Source organism: Manis pentadactyla, chromosome 2 (assembly GCF_030020395.1).
Source record: "Manis pentadactyla isolate mManPen7 chromosome 2, mManPen7.hap1, whole genome shotgun sequence".
NCBI lineage: Eukaryota > Metazoa > Chordata > Mammalia > Pholidota > Manidae > Manis > Manis pentadactyla.
Window position 1 is genome coordinate 134755857 of NC_080020.1, and position 21548 is coordinate 134777404.

The 21548-nt window shown below is 43.5% G+C and overlaps 1 protein-coding gene and 1 long non-coding RNA gene across 2 annotated transcripts in view; one reads left to right on the top strand and one right to left on the bottom strand.

Annotated features, from left to right (window-relative positions):
- The window catches only part of SEMA5A (semaphorin 5A), a 462739-nt gene that overhangs the window by 254637 nt on the left and 186554 nt on the right, over positions 1-21548 (top strand). The window lies entirely within an intron of this gene.
- LOC118918143 (uncharacterized) lies at positions 10274-21433 on the bottom strand. The gene is made up of 3 exons (XR_005027016.2): positions 18636-21433; positions 11175-11422; positions 10274-10462 (listed from the first exon to the last, which is right to left on the bottom strand). It is a non-coding gene; the product is annotated as an uncharacterized LOC118918143 (long non-coding RNA).

Sequence of the window (21548 nt, forward strand, 5' to 3'; positions counted from 1 at the left end):
TGCGGAACTCTGCTTTGAACATACACCCTGGGAATGAGAGTACTGGTGTTAGTCCTACCTGTGGGAATGGGTCCAGGCATGGGCTCTGAAAATAGGGCACTAATGGCAGAAGTGCTGAGAGAAGCAGGGGGAATGGGACTTTGAGGGCCTGGATGCTTGGGTGGGTTGAGGGGATGGAAGACGTGGAATTCTGCTTTGACCCTACTGACCTTGAGTGATGGCGAGGCACCCAGCTGGCTGCATCCATCAGGTGGGTGTTTGAAAAGGCAGTTTGAACTCTTGGTGGGGACAGAGGAGGATGAGAGGGAAGGAGGAGGCAAATAGAGTAAGTCAAAGGGAAAAGCGGAGGGGTGAATTAATGATTGAGCCATGGGATCAGGGAATAGGGCTGGATTGTTGGCTCATTAGGAAGCCACTTGTACATTGAGACGTCTCCATGTAAAGGAAACGTGAGCTGTGTGCATTCTGGGTGAAGTGTCGAGGAGTGCAGGGTTCTTGGGCAAAGCGATGACAGAGGCACAGGGTTTGGTGGTCTGAGAGGCTGCTGGTCACGGATCTGTGAAGAGCTTTTGTCAAAGGATCTGGACAGCCCTGGGTGTTTGGATATTCTAAGCACAGAGTTTGGCACCACATGAAGGAAGCCAATCCTTATGGGAGGAACAGCAGGAGGAACCCAGGGGGCAATGGAAGGAGCGAAGTTTCAGTGTTCATCTTATGGTATCTGGCAGAACTAAACCTCAAAAACAGACTTTTGAGCCCAAAGCAAGGCTTAGCTGCCTGGTTTGGTTTGGGGCAACTTTGTTGAATGAGTGGCAATGTCCTCATGGATGTGTGTGACTCCCCACAGTGAGGCAGGCAGGTTGCAGGTGCTGAGGCTTATGTCCCAGGATGAGCACCTGCTAAGGGTCATAAGTCTACACTTAGGAATAGTGTGGCATTTAATGACATGCATTAGATTTATTATTATTATTATTGCAAAAAGGACTCACCTGACTGTTCATACAGTGTGTATAAAGCAGCCAGAATGCCAACAGCAATGTGTTCAAATATTCAAGTTTGTGTTGTTTGCCCTGTGATAACTTTCTCTTGCAATTTACAACTGGAGAAAGTTTGTTTTTCATATGCCTCTGGAGAGGGAGGTGGAAAGGATGGTTTCGTAAAGCCTTAACAAGTAAAAGACATTTAATGAAGACATCTTCTCGGAAGGAAGCAATTACCTGAATTGCTTGGAGTCATTTGATTTCAGGTTTCAAGAAATAGGAATTATAAGGTAAATTATATTGACAAATAGATGTCAGATACTGACTGCTCACAGTACCTTCTGCCAGGAAAGAAAGGGACCTGAGAGCTTGCTAGAAGCTTCCGTTCTAGTTGACAGAATGAGATATGTGCTCCTGAAAAATTGTAGTGATGGTGGTGGTGCTGTCCCAGGCCCTCGGCAGTGAATCGCCAGTGTGACGTAGGGGCTAGAGGGGCTCAGAGCTGGGAGACCATCCTGGACAGAGATGTGTGAGCAGACAGCGCCCAGCACTGCTCACTTTCCACATCAGGGTTTCTCCCACATTAACATTTGGGGCTAGACCATTTTTTTGTGTGTTGGGAGCTGCCTGTGCATTGAAGGATTTTAGCAGTATCTTCGACTTGTACCCACTAGATGGGGGCACCGCCCCCCCACTTCCCAGTTATGACAACCAAAGATGTCCGCAGGCATTTGCATATATTCTGACAGGGGTGGGATGCCAAATTGTCATCACCTGAGACCCAGTGGTCCCCACCAAGAGCAACTGCTGAGCCTTTTGAATTAGCCACATGATACAAACAGCTGAATACCCATTGTATTACTTAGCTATTTCCAACAAATTTATTTTCTTTGCTAGTCTTTGTTTAACAAAGCCCCATGAAAACCGATTGTTTAAATTTACTGGGAATTCTAGCATAGTTATCTTACAGATCCATCAAAACCTCATTGCATAGCTTTCTGTCTACAACTTCTGTATTGCTAACTAGAGGCAGTGAAGAAGAGCATTTTGGAAAATGCTCTGTGCATGCTCACTGCCTCAGTTCACTGGGTGTGTGGTTTGGGCATGTTATTTCAGCAACCTGTCTCAGCTTCCTCTTGTGATCATAATGCCTTTAGGTTTTTATGAGGAGTAAATGAGTTAATACAGGTAACACTCTGAAGGCAGCCTGGAATATCTTAGGCACTGAATGATTATCAATACTATTTTATTGTTAGAATGGTGAATTTTACAAATGAAGTATATACACTGATAACTGCTGTAATTTAAGATTAGACCCATGAAAGGTCTGGGACATGCACAGAATTCATTTGTAAACTTGGGTAATAGGCATTTGCTAAGGGAAAAGGGGTCTTAAGCATTTGCATACATTTAAACCATCATTATTTTAATGTTTGGCACCTTCCGAGTGCCCCTGTGGCTCCTGCTGCAGCTTCGGTTCTGCCAGCCGGGCCGAGGGAGCCAGGGTGGGATGGCGAGGCTCCTGCCTCTAGGGCCACTGCCACCAGGGCCGCACGCCTGACAGAGAACAGGTCTTCCGTGGGCCCCTGAGAGCAGGGAGGGGGCTCTACCTGACCTCTGACCTCTGGGCTTGTGGGGAAACCAGAGGACCTCCTTGTTGCAGTTATTGATAGTTGCCTAATGAGCTACTGCAAAACAGTGATTTCCAACAACCATTTTATCTTGCTCACAATTTTATGAATCAGGAATTCTGAAAACCTTGGCTGGGCAGTGGACATGTGATTGTCAGGGCATCGGATGAGGCAGTTGGGGCTAAAGACTCCCTATTCAGGCAGGTTTATCAGCTCATCTGCAGGCCATGGCTCCCTTGTCCCTCTCTGACCTCTCTCCTTGTCCCTCTCTGACCCTCCCTCCCTGTCCCCTTTCTTCCCCTAACTCCTTTCCACCTCTTCTTGCTTTATCCTCCAAGCCTCTCTTGCCTGCAGCAGGAGAGCTCCCCTGTCTCCTGCATCCTGCTTCTTACATGGCCTGGCTTCCAGAGCCAGGAGCTAGCCCTTCAGGCAGAGCAGGGAGCCAGCAGGGGCATGGTTACTTCTGTTCTGTTGCTCGTAGTGGTCACGGGCCTGTGGGGATTCGGAGGGGTGGACAGTGAGACTCCAGGTCTGTGTGGGGACCCGTCAGTCACATTATAGAGGGGCCTGTGAGGGCCACCTGTGGAGCCCGCTCTCTGCCAGGCCCTGAGCTCGGTTAAGCCCTGTATTCTGTGCCACCACCTCCCACAGACTCTGACCCCATTGACCAAGAATCTTCACTTCTAACAAATACCTGGAAGTGAGTCTGATGCAGGGAGTCCAAAGTCAAAGAGGGTGTGTCAAAAGTGGGTGGAAGAAATACTAGAAATTCTATTTCTACTATTTTTATGTAAAAGTTGGCAGAGTCAGCCTCTGGGGTGTCCTGAAGGACTGTGGACAAATGGGGAAGGATTTTGGTTTGCAGTGCCAATAAAAGGCCTTTTGCATTGTTATTTAATATCGTGGGATCTTCATAAGGTTTTATAAAAAGTGTGGAGGGACCATTACTTTGTGTTCCCATAGAGAGATTCTCTTAAGTATCTATCTAGTGTCAGTATAGTTTAAAAAATTCTCCTATTGATGTAACATATTAAAGAGTCATCAGGCTTAATATATGAAAAAACTTGAGTGACTGTCTAGTCTTTTTGAATTGGATAATATATACTATGTTATGTGAAGCCTACAATTAGCATTTGATACTTTGCTGACTTTGAAACCACTTAGATATTTAATTAACCTCAGCAAGTGTTGATACAGATGGTATTTTTCAGATCATGCTGATGTCTAACTTAACAAGAAAATGAATGTCCTTCTTTGTTTTTTACTTATGCACATGTGTGTTTGTGCATCTGTGCACATTTGCCTGTCTGTATGAATTGAGGTGTATTGGGGAACAGGGAGTGGGCCACCCTGATCCGGTAGCCCCTGATCTTCTGCACTGCCGGCCACTCCAGAGCATGTGCTGCCTCCTTTGATGCCGAGGGTGCCTGGAGGGTAAAAGCAATGGGCTGAAATTGGTTGTGATAGTTTTGAATGCAACTAAACAAAGGGAATGTGTTCAAAGATCGAAGGGTCCAAAGTTAACACCGTGCCAGGGTGCAGGAGAGCCCTGGCTGCAGAGCTCAAGACTCTCACATGTCTTATCACATGTTTCTTTCTGTGCTGACTGGCTCTACTTCAGATATTTGCAGAGATCAATTTACTGTGTGTTAGTCTTAATTGTGTGCATGTGTGTGTGTGTGTGTGTGTGTGAGAGAGAGAGAGAGAGAGAAGGAGAGAGAGAGAGAGAGAGAAGATGGAAAATAGCAATATTTGATTAAGTGATTGTATGCAAATAAAGGACTAAGGACTCTGATTTGGACTAGAGTGGGCTAGCTGTCCGTCCCTGGCCCAGTCACCTCCAATCAGGAAGCTGACTGCCCTAGGGCCATGTCTCTGGGGGGTCACCTTGAAAGGGTTCTTCCCTGGCAGTGAGCATGATGAGCTGAGGAGAGGACCATAAATGTCATCTGCTTTGTTACTCAAAGTGATACTCAAGAAATCAAAATCAGCCAACAAAGAAAGACTGGTACACATACATACAGGACACAGAAGGGTGGGGATGGGCACACCATTCTGTGGAAAATAAAGCTATCCATAATGTAGTAGGGAAAACTATTTCATGTAGTATGTATAATTTTTAGTCAGCTCCTTAAGCATTGTAACAATTCGAAAATATGATTTAATATTGGTACAGTCACAGGAGGGTAACCCACCTGCATGTAACACACAGGTGCATTTTCAAATACAGCCTCATAAGAAACCTCTTGTCATTTCTTTTTCTTATAATATTGCAGACAGAATTGTAGCACCTTAATTCAGTATCTGTATTTGGTCAAGATGGGGAACAAACCCCTACTGTTCCTGGAACCTTTATACAAAGAGATAAATACCATTAGTGCAGTGCTACAGGTTTGCCTCCAAGCTTGTACGTCCTGTTTCAGTTTTCTTGGCAGTATTTGTTCCACTACGCATGAAGCAGCCCCCAGCAGAGCAAAGGAGTCAAGAGTCATTCTAGGAGGCTGCCTCCGTGGTGCGAAGGTCTTTCTGCGACCTCCCTGGGAGAGTGCTCTTCCTCTGCACTCCTCACATCCTCGTCTGTGCCCAGTGGGTGCCCCTGCCCACCCACAGATGCCAGGCTGGCAGAGAGATAGCTCAGGCATCCAAAAACAGCTGTGGTGGAAACTTGTTAGCCAATGTTTAAGTTTGGCTTAAAGAAGAACCAATCCTGGCTGGTTTTGAGTCTCATGACTTCTGGCTTTAACAGGACGACTCTGGTTTGAGTTAAACGATGTGTTTAATTTGGATGTTAATATGTTGAAATACTAAGTAAGGAGTTCTTGTTAATTCCATGCTTCTTTGGGGAGGAAGCGCTCTAGGCATTTTTGGCCTTTCAAGCTGACTCAGAGAGGCCGCTGTCTTGGCAGCTTCCCAGCCCAGCGACTGATGCTTGCCATCCCCTGCAAGGTAGTCTGTAGAATCTGAGATGATGTCGTGCAGTCAGATCAGCTGCATCCTGAAATGCAAGCCGTTTGTGGGCAGGGGAGCATTTCTAACAAGATGTGTGCACAGCCCTCCTCGAGGAGAAGGTGTCCTGGGTAGCATGGAAGGAGAAAGAGACTGTGCAGTGATGTGCAATGCTTCTAATTTAGGGACTTGAACAGTGTGGGAGGAGTGAGGACTTTCTCACACAACGGCAGAAGTTTCTTTCTCCCTTCCTCTGCTTGGTGTTATTATTAGAATAGAAGGATCTATAGGCTATCTTCCTGGTCCCGCTGCCCCAGACGGGCAGAGTCTCTGTGGTCACAAGGGGGTGCAGGCTTCCTGGGCACCCACCACATTTCCTGAGCTGGGCCTGGCTGTGAGGACTGAACATTCCCTCCTCCAGGGCCGAAGTAGAGCTGTAATTGAAGCAACGTGTGGTGCACTGGCACAAGGAAAGCTCTTTTTAAAGCATATCTGCTCTTTACTAGTAGGCTTCTTCCAGCTGTAAGCTGCAGGAACAAATGAGGCTGTTCCTCACTTTACGTAGTACACCCTAGGTCTGCACTAGCCCATGACCAGGGAGTCGGTTCCATTCCTGATTTCATCAAACTTTTACCCTGAGAAAGAGTTCCTGAGTTAGAAAGTAAAGGGGAAAAAAAATCCCATCGCTGGCGATTGTTAAAAATAATTTATTAATAGTGTCAAATTTGAATCAGCTCAATCCGTCCTAAAAAAGGAATGGAAGTAATTATATTCTCGTCTTTCCTTATTGGCTGGGTCCTTGTTAACTCCCACGTGGCTGCTTTCTCTCCGTAATTCGTGCAGAATGTGTCTGCATTAATGCCTTCCAGGCAAGCAAATCGAGGTTTGAGTTTACATTATGAAAATGAAAGTCTTTTGCTTTCCTCTTGTCACTGTTAGTTTCTCTCGAAATTCTATATTAGCTACTGTTTTATAGTCTACCAAAAATTATTACATTGCTGGCTGTTCATTATGATGTGCTTTCATTGGGAATTAGAGTTATTGAATCAGGAAAATCCACTTGATACAGACGAAACCATTATACAAGCATATTTAGTAAAATGTGCATTGTGGTGCCTAGTAATTAATTCCATGCACCCCACATTATGTGCTGGGGGTGGTGGCCATAAAAAGAGGTGAAGTTGGGACACTCTTTGAGATGGGTAAGGGGAACTGGGGAAAGCAGGGCTGTAACAAGTAGTTGCTAGAGAGAGGGGCATGCTCAAGGTACCAGGTGTTGTCTGTAACAAAGAGCATATTCAGGTCAGTGTGTACAACTCAAACTTGTCTATGTGAGGGTGTTTGGTTAAAGATAAATTGACAGCAGAAGCAATTTAAAGACAAATTGCTATCTTACCCCTCTAGTTTCCCAGCCAAGGAGCATGTTAAATACAGTTTGAACATGATTCCCGGGATTCTGCCCCCTGGGTGGACAGACCATATGCAAACCTTTCTCCCTGAGTGGTCAGGACTAGTGAGATGATGGGATTCGTTTCCAAGACTAGGTTACTTTATATGGTAAAGGTAAAGGGAATTTTCAGATGTGACTAAGAACACTAATGAGTGAGTTTAAACTATTCAGAAAAGGAGATCATCATAGGTGGACTTGACCTGACCATGTGAGCCCCTAGAAGGGACTCTAGGCACCCACAGATGCCTCACTGACGACCTTGTCATGGAGAGGGCTGCTGCATGGGTGGGCAAGCAGTCCCTAGGAGCAGAGCGCCTCAGTCCTAAAACCACAAGGAACTGAATTTTGCCACAGCTGGTGAATTTGGAAGGGGGTCCCCAGCCTCCAAAGAGATCTCCATCCCAGCTGACACCTTGACTTGAGGCTGCTGAGATCCTCGACAGAGGACCCGGCAAAGCAATGGCCGCACTCCTGATGCATGAGAACTGTGGGCTCATAAATGGGTGTTGCATTAAACCTCTAAGTTTAAGGCAAGTGGTTAGAATGTCACAGGAAACTAAGACAGGAGTGTATTAGTTTCCTGTTGCTCCTATAAGAAATTACCCCCCTACCCCCCACTTAGTGGCTTAAAATAATGTAAACTTACTATCTTACCCCCCTGCATGTCAGGTCTCATTAGGCTAGAATCAAGGTGCTGCCAGGACTCCATTCCTTGCGGGGGCCCTAGAGGACAGTCTGTTCCCTTTCCCAGCTTCTGGAGGCCGCCACTCTGTGGTTTATGGCCCCTTCCATCTTCCCATGATGGCAGCTTCATTGCTCAGGCCTCTGCTTTCTTCAGCACATCTCCCTTTCTGACTCTGACCATCCTGCCTGCCGCTTTCACTACAAGGACACTTGTGATTACATGGGGCTCCCTGGATCATCCAGGATTATCTCCCCACCTCCAGGTCGACCGATGAGCAACCTTAACTCCATCTGCCTCCCACCTTCCCCTTTTGCTATGTAATAGTGCCTTCGCAGCTTTCAAGGATTAGGGATGGGCATCCTTATTTTGCCCACCACTAGGAATTCGGATTTTAGTTGGGAAAGGGGGAGCTATGTGTACCTGATGGAATGTGCATTTTAGGAAGACCATTCAGGTGACATGGCTGGGGCCCCAGCTGGGAATTCCTTTTCCCACGTGGTCAAACATGACTGCCCAGAAAGTGGTAATGCCTCAGTATACTTATGGCTCTTGAGATCCCACTATTTCTTTTATTATATTCTAGAAATGATATTATAGTAATTAAATGGATTTAGCTATGTGTAAGTGTTGTTTAGTGTTGATTTTCCTTAATACTTATTTTGTGGTAGGTGGGCTGTCATTTTGAACGCTTGCACCACATGAATTGAAAGTTGTGGGAACAGTGTAGTTCCTGCCTTTAGAATGTCCTGGTCCTCTTCCCTGTGTATGGAAAACTCCAGGGCCAAATCCATAGCCTATCTGTGTGTTCTCGGCCTCTGTGCTTGTACCAGTTATGGCTTCTCGTCTTTCCAACTGTAACTTTCTCTTGCTATGTTTTCTCTTTTCCTTTTTACCCATTTTTGTTTTTTCACTTTCCTCTATTTGTTGGATCTTTACAATTTTATGTGTAGCCATTTTTTTTTTAAGCTGTGTTCAACATAATCTGTTTGCTCCAGAGAGTGAACCTTGTTTGACCTGGATTCTGACGATGCTCCCGTGTCAGATCGGGAAGGGAATCAGACGTGGGAGGCTTATTCCTGTATTTCTGAGAGGTCAAGTGACCTGACACATGCCCAGCAGTTGTTTTCTCCCCTGCTGGGGCAGCAATATTTCTTGGTCTCTTTTTATCAGGTTTCATGTCTCTGTTCACCTTGCCTATGTAAATAAAAAATCAATAAGGTAAAGTGGGTATGGGATTTACTTTTCATATAAACTAGGGTTTCTCAACTTGATCACAGTAGACATTTTGGGCTGGATATTGTTCAGTGTGGGCCTGTTCCAGTGCATTCGTCTTAGGATATTTAGCAGCATCTCTGGCCTCCACTCACTAGATGCCAGCAGCATGCCCCCCTCATAGTGTGACAACCAAATTGTCTTCAGACATCACCTAGTGTCCTGTAGGGGGCAACTTCATTCCCAGCTGAGACCACTGGTATAAACATACCCGAGAGTAGTAGGGAAACATATTTTGAATAGGAGCTGTTGGCTGGATTGAATTAGGTGCTTGAATGAGGTGAAGAATATTTTCATTCCAGTAGAGGAAAATTCTGTGCTAGAGGGAGAATGGAACTTGGATTCTTCTAGAAGTAAATATGCCATTATCAAAGTATAGTAATTGTCTATTGCATTTGAGTTTTGTTAATCTTATCAGGTTTACCAAGATCATTAAATACTAGAAAATAAATTTTGATAACCTTTCTTAATTCAGTAATATTAATATAGTTAGTTTTCTCATCTGTACAGTGGGAAGGATAAAGTTACTTCAAAAATCATAGGGTTAATTGTGAGGATTACCTGAGACTTATATAGTGGCTTTTATTGTGTCTATAAGTTCTCAACTCTGGTTAGCTAATATTATCAATTAATTGGGTTATGCTAATGAAGGGGTTATTTAAATTGTATAAACACAGACACACAGACACACACATATTTGCAATACAACTTCAGATTTTCTAGTATCTTCTTTGTAACCTGAAGTTCCAGGTACAAGTTTCACCACCTTGTCCTGAAGAAATCTCTTCTGTATCTGATGAGAGTGGAGTTCAGCCTGACATTCTCCACTGCTTTATGGAGAACCACGCCAGGCAGATGTCAGGCTGACCTGAGAAGGTGTTCCTGAAGTGACCTGTACACTTTCACCCAGTTTGTTAAGGCCACTCGTACTTTATTTTCTGGCTGCAGTCTAGAGACAGTTGTTAGTTTACCCAGTTGACTTGAAATCTGACCGCTCAAATTTCTGGCCATCTGTTTGAACATTTTCACTTCCAAATGTATTTGTCAAGTTACCAGGGACTTATCCAAGGCCACCACAGCTATAGTAGCTCCTTAGGAAGAAGATTCCTAAGGTTCTGTGTGCAGTTGTGCTCAAGCCTGTGGTTTCTTACAGTGAAGGGTACGAACCAAACCCACAGAAGGAAAGACGTGCGGGAGAGTCCAGGGAAGGCCATGGGCAAGCTTGAAGGAGGGCTCCCCAGTGGAGTCGCAGGATGGATTTACTTCCTCCAGCAATGAATTGTGGCAGCATATGTGAAGTGCTCTCCACTGATGGGAGCTCAGTAGACTCAGTACTCAGGGTTCATTCATATCGAGGCTGGTCAGGTCGGCCCCTTCTACCTGGAAAGTACTAAAGCTCCGGACTCCTCGAAGGAAGCAGCTTTCAGCATTACCTGGGTTGTTAGCTGAACACTCACTCAGAGCCAGCCATTCCTTGCGGAGAACAGGGGAAACCCTTCTGAAACAGGAGCACCCATACACCAGCTGAAGGCCAGCCTCGCAAGCTGGGCTTCCTAAGGCGCAGTCTCAGGCTGCTATGCTGACCCTGTGCTGTATGGTTATTCAAAAGGGATCGGAATTCACTGTCACATGAAGTTGAATAGCTCTGGTTTCCTGAGTCAGAAAAGTCCCTAATACAAATCCTTAGTTTTGCCCGTATACCTATTTTATATTTTAATACTCTGTAAGTAGAAGTTGAGAGTGTAAGTTGAGAAATCCTATAACATTTATAGAAACCTTAAATCACCCTTTATCATAGAAAATCTTAGAAATTTTGCCTTTTTGAAATACTGTTACATGAGTAATTGTGACTGAAGTGCTTCTGTTCTGTTGTAGTGTTAGCGAGAGTATTTTCATGGACATTATCTCGTTTGAACTCTCTGACCATTTTTTGGTAATTAGGACATTTATTTACTTTTCCATATTTCCAGGTGAGCAAACTAACTTAGACAGCTTAGGCAATTTGCTCAAGGTTGTATAGCTAATATAGCCAGGAAACAAATACGGTTCTTGTATTCCTTATGAATTCCACAGCCATCTCTAGTGTCTTGTTATGGCGTTGGATAAGTGTCACACTTCCAACACAATAGATTGTTATTAGCATTAATCTTTTTTTATTGCTTCCATGCCTACAGGAAATAGAATTAAATTTTCCCTTTTAAGTTTTCTACCTGGCTATTTCCTCTCCTGTATCTGCTTCCAAGGTATCTTTGGTTGGGGTTGGGGATTCTGTTCTAGGTACTTGCTGGCAAGGACTTGGGGTGATTCAGTGAGAAAACAAGATAGAGACATGAGGTTCTCTGCTCTCCATGCAATAATTTTTCTCTTAGGACAGTCTGCTCCCCATATAGCCTTTTGTGATGTTTCCAAAAGATGTATTTTTGGTAGTTCCTTCAGTCCACAGATCTGACCTTACAACCTGGAGGAAAAAATGTATTTCTGCTTAGCACTGCAGAAGTTAATTGGATGATGCAAATGTATGTATTTAATAGCTTACTTATCATGAAATAGTTATCATTTTGAATACAAATTGAAATATACGTACCTCAAAAATAAATTAGTATGTGTAGAACAGAGATAAATATAATTTATCCCCCAAATTATTAAGCAATTACAAATCAAACAGTTGGTGCTGATTAATTATCTGTACACAAGGTAGCATTTTAAAAATCCATGATACATTGCAGCCATCTGTTGAAGTGTTGAAGGTGATTATTTATAAAGGGTGATGTAAATGGAATTTGCCACAGTGGAAGGAAAATAAATTCTTTATTAACATCCAATTATCTCTCTCTCACTTCTGGATTCAGTATGCCCTGTCAAGTCTCACTGTTCAGGGACAACAGTACTTACTAAGGTGGCCTTTTGAGTTCCATGATGATGAAGGTTTTTTCAAATTCCAGATCAGTGTCATCACATTACTGATAAATTCCGAACCTTATTGCAGAAGACGATGCAGCAATAAGCGTCACATTTCCTTCCCTGAGAGTCCCATGGCTCCATTTGCTGTTTTCCTCAACGAATGGGCAGCCTGACCACTGTTCGTTCTTCCAGACTGAATTGCAAACTGTGTACATCCTCCACACACACAAAATGCCCTGTGACTTCATTCTTTAGGTTTCTAACCTCCAGCCTGTCTCAGTATTGCTATCAAATTTTTATCCCTCCTGATCCAATCACATTAGGATTTAAAAGCTGTGCTAAAAATATTTGTGGATAATCCCAAGTGAGTCAGTTGACTGACAGTTTTAGGGTCCCTTGGTTCTTAACAGGCGAAATCTACCACTATAATATTTTCAAGAGGAAATAATAAGCCCTAGAATTGGAGCCAAGCCCACACCAATGGGATAAAAAAAACACCAAGAGCCAACCAAGTGAATCAAGAATGGGAAATAGCACAGGTATTTCAGAAAACACAAATCAACAGATTTAGGTGGCTTTAAAAAAGAGATCAAATTTTCATTCGTCAGTGTACAATGGTATGATACAGAATATGATGCCTTAGCTTTTTCTGATGAATCCTATCATGTCTGAAGTATTGTGCATATTTTTGGATGCTACCTACACTTAAAAAGAAATTTTTTATTATGGATATTTTCAAACATAGACAAAAGTAAGGAGAATAGAATTATGTGAAACTTCATGTATGCCGCAGTTAAAAAATTTATCAGCATATTTGCAAATCTTGTTCTGCCTATTCTCTTACTCATTTCCGCTATGCCTACCTCAGCCCCACATTATTGTGAATCAAATCTCAAACAGCATGTCATACCATCTTTCAACATTTTAGTTGGATTCTACACTTTTGAGTTATTAGGCAATCAGAAAGCAGGGAGGAAAGGGAATCAGATACCATGTTATCCGAGAAGTGACAAGAGGAACTTGGTCACACTGGTCTAAAGAGCAAAAGCCCTCGGAGGATGATTTCAGGGGCCTATCAAAAAGGAAAGAACAATGATGTGGAAGAAAGTTAAGTATTTATCTCCTTGTCTTTAAGGTATGGGACCAGAACAAATGGAGAAAAGCTATGGGGTGATAGATGTCGGCTCAGTTTAAGAAAGAACTTCCTGAAATCAAGTGGGCCAGAGATGCAATGGACTGTCTCAAGAATATGAGGCTTTCAGCCAAGCCAGCTGATTAAGCAGACAGAACAGCAGCTTGGCCGTGTGATGCAGCGTGGCTGGTACAGGGGGTTTAGGTGAGGCGTGCTGTCATGGGGCTCCCACCAATCCAAAAAGACAATGAGATGTGGTCGGAGACTCAGCTCACCCTCTTCTTAGTTTATATTAAGTAAAAATCTGATCTTTTCTGAGTATGAAAGGCAGGTAAGAGCTTCATCCTGCTCTTTGCAGTGTGTACACATAAGGCCAAGGAAAGATCCTAGTGTTTTAAGGCAGGAACCTAGTGGTCCATCTTGGCAGTGCCATCTTAGAGCTGGCAGAGCACAGTAAAGTATTCACCCTCAGCCTGAATCTCAGGCTCAGAATCTTTAAAATGGGATTTTTAAGGAGTTTTCTGAGAATTAAATAAGCAGCCATAATTAAAGTGTTTGTCCTTTATTCTGTACTTAGTTCAGTGTTTGGTATTTGGTGTGTGAACTTATTGTTCAAATATCCAGAACTTCCCATACCTTCTGTGATAATATTGCTTTGATATAGTTGAATTTGTATCAGTGTGTTCACCAGCCTGACCTGGGAGTACAGTGAGTTACACATGGTCTTTCCAGAGGTGGCTGGAGTTTGGTAGGCATTCTGGGCTGGATCAACTTCTCTCCATCACTCTAGCAGAAGTAAGGATATTCTTAATTTAACCATGCTTGCTTCTGCCTATCAAAAAAGAACAGTGGCGATCCTTCTGTTGCTCTGATCTGCCCACATTCTTTCCATAGGGGTGGAAAGAAGTTGTTTTAAAAATATTTTCTAGTACTGTCTTAAGGGACCTGATAAAAGTTTCCACTGTAGCCCAAAATTACACTAAGCAATAATGGCTTATTCAACCAAGTGTTTCATCCTTATATTGATAGAGACTTTGTAAATGTGTGATAGTCATTTGTGGAACCACAGCCCTCTAGATGTTGTCACAGACAACAGGATAGCCCCCAAATCATGTGTTTCTATTCATCCTCTTCATTAATAGTATTTGCAAGTAGAGGTTTGCCAGTAGGTCCCATTTAGAGGATATGTAGGAAGGGCAGAGACCCGCTGGTGCTTTAAAATGTATTAGATGAAGCATCAAAACAAAACACAAAACTGTGGACAAGACTGTTCTCTCCTTGGAAACATCAACCTGTGTTCAGAGACACGCAGCCTCCTGTTATCCTAAGATGCCCTCAGGGCAGATGCGGAGCCAGCAGTATTTGGAGCGCTTACAGTGCGGACTTCAGCACTGATGCCCTTTGTTCATGAACAGGTTGGGAAATGTGAGATAAATGGAATTTTTTTGTGCTGGTGGGAGAAAATGTGGGAGAGGCTTGTAAGGAGGGGGTGCTCTGGGGCCAGGAATGTTAAAAGTTAGCAATTCTTCTTTGGTCTCCTCCGCAAAACACTCCCCTTCTCCTTCAGCATTTTTCAGATGCCAGGCTCTTGACATGCAAACACGGCACCCAGTGCCTCCTGCCATTCCCAAGGAGCTGCGGCGGGCAGCCAGACGGAGCTCACTGCTCCCATGCCTGGAGCCCAGACATTCAGGGTGGCTGGAACCCAGTCCTGGGAGGGCGTGGGGGGGGTAGCTGAGAGGCAGCTCACTGGTACTTGGCTCAGCATGACCCAGAGGCGGTACCTGTTTTAATTGCCTTGTATTCCCCCCAAAGGAAGGGTGGCGGTGCTCTGCCTCAGGGTTATGGGGGTAGCTGAACACAGGACACCTGAACACAAGACACCAGCTAGACAGATGAGATGACAACAGCTTATTAGTCACATATACCCAGAGCCAGAGTAGGAAGACAACTCGCATGCAGAGCCTTGTGGGGGGCGGAGTGAGGAACCTGGGCTGGGGGAGGCAGGCTGTGTGGTATCAAAAGGATGAGGTGCACCCTGTTCCTACAGGACAATGGGATGGGCTTGCTTGAGTTAACTGCAGAAGCTGGCCAGGGACTGGACCCATGACGAAGTGCCTGGTGCTGTGATAAGGGAGGGTCCTGTGGCTGAAGATCTTTATCCGTGGCTGCTGAGCCAGGGGGGCACCATTCAGTCAAGACATTTGAGACTCTCCCAGTTTCCCCCAGATGTCGCGAAAGTATCTAACAGTAGGCCTTAATTCTAGGCCTTATACCATCATGTCTGAAAAAAAAAGAAATGCACTTATTTGCACTCCCAGTGGACCACTTCCTCACTGTTTCAGTCACTCAGCTCACATATTACTACTTCCCCACCTTTCTATTCCTAATATTAAAGTGCACACACATTAGAGTGAAGAATCCCACGAGTGAGATTAGAAGGAATTTCAGATCAAAGACAATCTCTCTTCACCTTTTTGGGGCTCAAAATAAGGGATAAATTACTTAGTAGGTAAAGACACTTGATTCTTGGCCACACACCACAATCCCTCACGCCTCCTCCCCCAACCCTCAAGTCAGCAAGTCTCTGAAACAGGGCACACATTAGATCTTTGAATGTTCTTGGCTGTTACTGTGATTCAAGAGCTATCGTCATTACTGAGACAAAGATGGCTCTCTCTGTCCTCAAATATGATTGCAAAATTATAAAAACAGAGACATGCTTCCTTTTTTGTGTTTCTCTTCTTGGTCTCCAGGGTCCACTGAGGAAACCCTGAACATTATGCACAGGTGGGCTTTGGGAGAGCATGTAAACATGAGGCTGTCACACTCCTGACCAACCTAGAGTCTCAAAGCGAGAGCCATAGGGTGTTTTCTACTCAAGCTATTCATTTAACATCAGTTTTGAATTTGTTTCCTTATAAAATGCTTCCCTGAATGTGTGGTTGTAGTTTAATGTCAAGTGCTTGGTATGTTATTCTGAATTTGCTTTGAACATTGCTGAAATGAAATGTGTTCTTTTCTTGGAGGTCAGGAGGCTTAATGTTTTCTGGCTTCCTTTTGTCACTGCCACCCTCTTTCCTTGTGATGCACCCACTTCTCCTTTCTTTCTTTCTCCTTTCCCTTCTCCCTTCCCTCCTGCACTGCTCCTATTTCTATCATCTTTGCTCCCCTCCCACAGTTCCGTTCCTCTTGGCTTATAGCAATGTGTTTGGCAAATGTGCAGTATTCTTAAATAGGAAATAATAGACCTAAACCAAAATTAAAGTGTTCTATTTTAATGGTGTGTTTTATTCTCTTCCACTATTACAGCATAATTCTCCAAAATAAACTTAAGTTTGAGTTTGTTTACATCCTTTGTTGTGGGCCCATATTCCCTAAAAAGAAACTAGGCACGTGGCCACCATTTGAGAGCTTCCAATCCTAAAATTAGTTTCAAGACAGCAACGGAAATAGATTTACAAGCTAAAATCATTTTTTATCAGTCTCTGCAGGGGAGATAGGGAGAGAGGAGGTGAATATGTGTTGGAGAAAAGATAAATCAACATAGTTCTTAAGGTTTGTTTCTATATTGAGAAACCCCCAAGTGAAATAAGAAAACCCCAGATTAAGAGTCTTCTAGAGCAGCTGACGAGCTTAAAATGCAAGTATAATCAGTGAGCGTAACTTGATTTTTACCATGTAATCTCATGATGAGGAATTGGTATGGTCTTAGGCATTAGACCAGGTTCTCTATTGTTTTCCAAGAATGTAAAATCAAGCCATAAGTGAAAGTTAAATGGCAGGAAACACATGTTCATATGACTTCATTGAGCCTGAGGGACAGAGGAAGAAAGGAGGGGACAGTTTTATTCCTTTCGTTGTATGATAATTTTATATTCATAACATAATATCGGAATGAGAGTGCTTTTCCCTTGCCAGCCAGTTCTCCAGCCCTCCGGACAGTGATGGGGTGTCCTGCCGTGCAGTTCAGTTCTGATGCTAACTTCCTGGAGTTCCTCAGATCCCACAGGTTAAGGACATAGTCTGACAAGACTGATTCCCACCTCCAATGCCAGTCACAAGTCCAGATCGTCACCTATACCTTGGGCTGATCAGCCAGAAATCTTGGCTTCCCACCATTCCCTCCTCAGGTTCAGTAATTGGCTAGAACAGCTCACCAAACTCAAGGAAAGACTTTATTTACATTTACCAGTTTACTGTAAGGGATGCAACTCAGGAACACAAATAGAACAGATACACAGACAAGGTAAGAGATGCACAGATGAGGTAACCCCAGCACCTCTAGGTGTTCACAACCCAGAAGCTGTCTGCCCAGTCACTGAGGTATCGTTGTGGAGGTCTCATTACACCAGCATGATTGATCATATCATTGCCTATTGATGACTGAACTCAATCTCCAGCCCCTCTTCCCTCCCTGGAAGCTCGATGAGGCTGTAAGTTGTAGCTCTTTACTCCTGTGGAAACCATGCCTGACAGCCACCCCATTCCTGAAGCTGACTTTGGACCATCAAGAGTCACTTTATTAGCATAAGCTCAGGTCTGGTTGGCAGGAGCATGCTGCCGTTAAGAAAAAGATGTTCTTATCAGGACATCCCAAGGGTTTTAGAAGCTCTGGGCCGTGCCAGGAACTGGGGAGCCCAGAGAGGTGGGGAAAGGGAACAAGACCAAGTATGTATTTCTCACTGTATCATACATTGGTAACAAAGTTTCTATAATTCCTCAATAAACAGCACTGTTTGTCCCAGCTGTCTCCAAACATTGCACTGAGCAACTTAACATTCTGAACAGTTCTTCCTTTGGCAGACATCTGTATCTTTTTTTTTTTTTTCCCTACTGACTGAATGGATTTAGCTTTTTAAATCATTTGGAATTCCTTAGGCATGTATAAGAAATTTTATTTTCAAATCTCCTCCAGAGCAAAGAACAATTTCTCATCAGCATGTGTGGAAATATTTGTTACTATGAACCTTCTAAGAATATTAAAAGCCAACTTTTATCCAGCATCTGGTTGCATTTCTCCTCTCCACTGCAGCTGTATTTCCAAGTTAAAAACAGATACCTGAAGGGTTTAGATGAGATTAAGAAAAGTTTTCCTTTAAATCATTAAAATCATTAAATAGTTAATTTTGCAGGCTTACTATGTGCAGACTTCATATTATGTACCAGTTATAAATTCTACTTAGTATTCACCATGACCCTTTGAAGTCATTGCTATTTATTAGATCCATTAACCAATGAAGAATAGTGGGGTAGAAAGAAGGGAAAGGTTAAATCACACAGCCAGGACTCAGCCTAGGTCTCCATGCCCTCAGATAGACCCCAGGGTGGCTGAGCAGGGCTTTCTTTTTTTGTCTTTTAAACAACTGAGGAGACAGGAACCCAGTGACTTGGTCTTTGAATCTGCACAGGTGGAAGGCAGACAGACAGACCGCTGTCTCTCCCTTCCTCCTTGGCTGTCGGTCTTCATGAGGTAGCATAACACCATCCTGAAACTAAGGAAGTTTCATCAAGGCACTTTAACCCAGTAGTCAAGGGTTTTTTTGCATAATAAGATTTTGGTTGACAGAGCCTTCTAATTAAGGAACAGATATGAGAACCTAGAGTTAAGCCTCCAGCCTGTAATTTGAGAACCTACCTGAAGGGAAGAGGGTAAGCCTGGCAGCTTCTCTAGAGATTCTTTCCTTTCAGCATGGTTATTTCTGTGTTACTCATCAACATGACATTGGATAACTCCTCTCCCCAGTTTCCTTCTTAGCCCCCTTTCAGCATTCCGTCTTAGGAGTGCTCAGTAGGTTCAGATCCCGGGGGTGCTGGCAGCTGTTCAGAGGTGCAGGGATAGCTCCAGATGCACCCCGGCCTTGTGCTGGGCTCCTCTCTGCCTCCTGGGGCCTCTGTTGCTCTGTGTAGAGGCTTCTAGCGACTGTCTCACTCTGCTTACTGTTGTATGACCTCCTCCTGAATCTCGCGGGAACATTCCATTGATGCCCTAGGCACCGCCATCAGGAAGCATCTGGAGGCCGTGGCCAGCACTAGGGTTCATTGTTGATGGTTCTGGTGCCAGGGTCCCCAGTCAGTGGGGATGCCTCGTGACTAAAGTGCTGGAAGCAGCAGGCTTGGGGGCTCACGTGTTCTAATCATCACTCACTAACCTCACCTGTTGCAAGGAGCACCTACAGTCAATGGTTTAGAACCATACAGAGTCCCAGTCCCTATTACAAACCACACATTTTGTTTTGGAGCTGATTTGATGGACATTTTTATGTATGCCACAGAAGCTTTTAGCTCATTGGATTTGATATCAATGAAATTCAATTTGGTATGAAAAATATCTTTTATATATAATCAATATATACATAGTTTGTTTGCCAGATGTGCTGAGCTTTACTTTTCCCCTTTGAATAGTTTTGTGGCTGTTTCTCCAATATAATAGCACATGTGCCATGTATCCTAGTGAAGGCAAAAAAAGTGAGTTGAGCTTCATCCAAGGGGCAATCTGAATGTCTGCAATATAGACTGATGCCAGAAGGCACTAGAGATAGTAATAGTTTTCTCTGTGTTTTTCACCTTGCACAGGAGTCATTCCAGCTTCAAAGCCTGCTGATCCTCATAGGCTTTAGAATATGAATCTCTTGCAGTTCCTGAACTTGAGATACCTTGTTGCTTCTCACCGACCTGATACATGCTCTTTCCTGTTTACAGGGAGCATTTGCCAGGAGAACCTCACTGTTTCCGCCTTCCCTGCTCTGTTGGCTACTCGGCTGTTCCTTTGTGTGACTCTCCATACATAACCAACCTTTCCCTTTACTGATGCTCTTGTCGTATATACTGTTGTTTCCCAAGTTGTATTATAATTACTTGCTTTTCTTTTACCTTTTCTGGGAATTTCTAAAATGCAGGAGGCTGTGGAAAGGATTATGTTGTATCCCTAATTCTGTCACATGGTAGATGCTGAGTAAATAATAGTTGAATAAGCTTACAAGTTAAATGGGATTACATAGAAATATGGCTGCATAGTTAATATCACCTGTCTTGGGGTGTTTCCTTGTAATAGAACCAGTTGAACTAAGGGTGATATAGGGTTTTCTGTACATATATCATATATTGTGAGTTTATTGAAACTAAACACAGACAAGGCTCAATAACTACCCTTGGGGTTGTTAAACATCAGAGAAGAAACTTTACCTTGTCATCTTAGGACTATTATGGAATAATAATTTTATCACTGATGTAAAGGGAATGTAGAAGCTGTATCCTAATACTCAGAGTTTCTTTCTTCTGAGACTCATCATTATTTAAAATAAAAAGCAAAGACTGACAGGGATGGGCCTAGGGATGAATTCTTCTAGAAATGCCCAGAGTTGAGTGCCTAGGAAAGGTGATATTCTGAGATCTTACATGCCACATTTAGACTTGTTTCATCCATTTTTTAAAATTAGATTGAATTAAAATTGGGTAATTAAACATTACATTGGTTGAAATCACCTGGATGGTGTTTCAGTATGAACACAAATCTAACCAGTTATGAATGACATTTTTCAAAGTACCATGGAAAGCAAACCAATCAAAATAGTTATAAATAGACTGATAAGGTCTTTGAATATGCAAAGAAAATGATGAGCAAAGATAGTTCTCAAAACCAGAAATCATTTCTAAATTAAAGAGCAATTAAATGTTTTATAACAGCTGTTTGAATGTATGTGTATATGGCTTGATTTTCACAGCTACAATAATCCTCAGAAAACAATTAAGAGACCTCGTTATCCATCATCATAATCCATTAAATCAGTTGCCCTTGAGTGAGAGCATATATAGATGTGTATGGGGAAAAGTTATCCTATTAGGAAAAATAAAGAAGAGAAAACACCTTCTGTTAGTTATTCAGCCTCATCAGACCTGTAGACCTTAGGAAATGTGGAGATAACTCTGTTAGCATTACTTACCTAAGAAACATTAGAGCTTTTTAGGGTACAAGTGCCCTAGAAAATACTACATTTAAAGCATAAGGCTTTTCCACAGCCTGTGTGATGGCCTGTGGGGGAGTGTTTGGATTCTCCCTTTAAGAGGCATTATTGTTAGCTTGATACCATTTAAGAAGCCTCTAGCAAGAGAACAGCTCGTGGAATAGTTAGACTGTTTGGTGCCAGGAAGAGAGACATTCTGAGCAGAGTAGGTGGGACAGCTCTCAGTGAGTCCAAGATCTCTAGAGTGGGAGGCCCCAGGGCTCTAACCTCGTCTCTCCCAGGCCCTGTGTTGCCTCTTCAGTGGCCCATCACACCTCCTCAGGGTATCCTGCTCTGAGCACAGGAGAAAGGCATTGACCTCCATATTCCATGTGGCGTGTTAGAGGGTGGGACCCACCTTTCACTGCAACGAGAGGGACATGGAATCTTAGAATCTCAGCCTGGCCCTTCATGTGTTTTGTCTTGCTGTGCCTGCAGAATCGGGGGTCTGTCATACCATATCAAGGACAAGGACACATGGGCTCTATCATAGGTGCTTATCAGCTTACATGATATCTCTGTGGACAGCAGGATGGCAGAAGAGATGG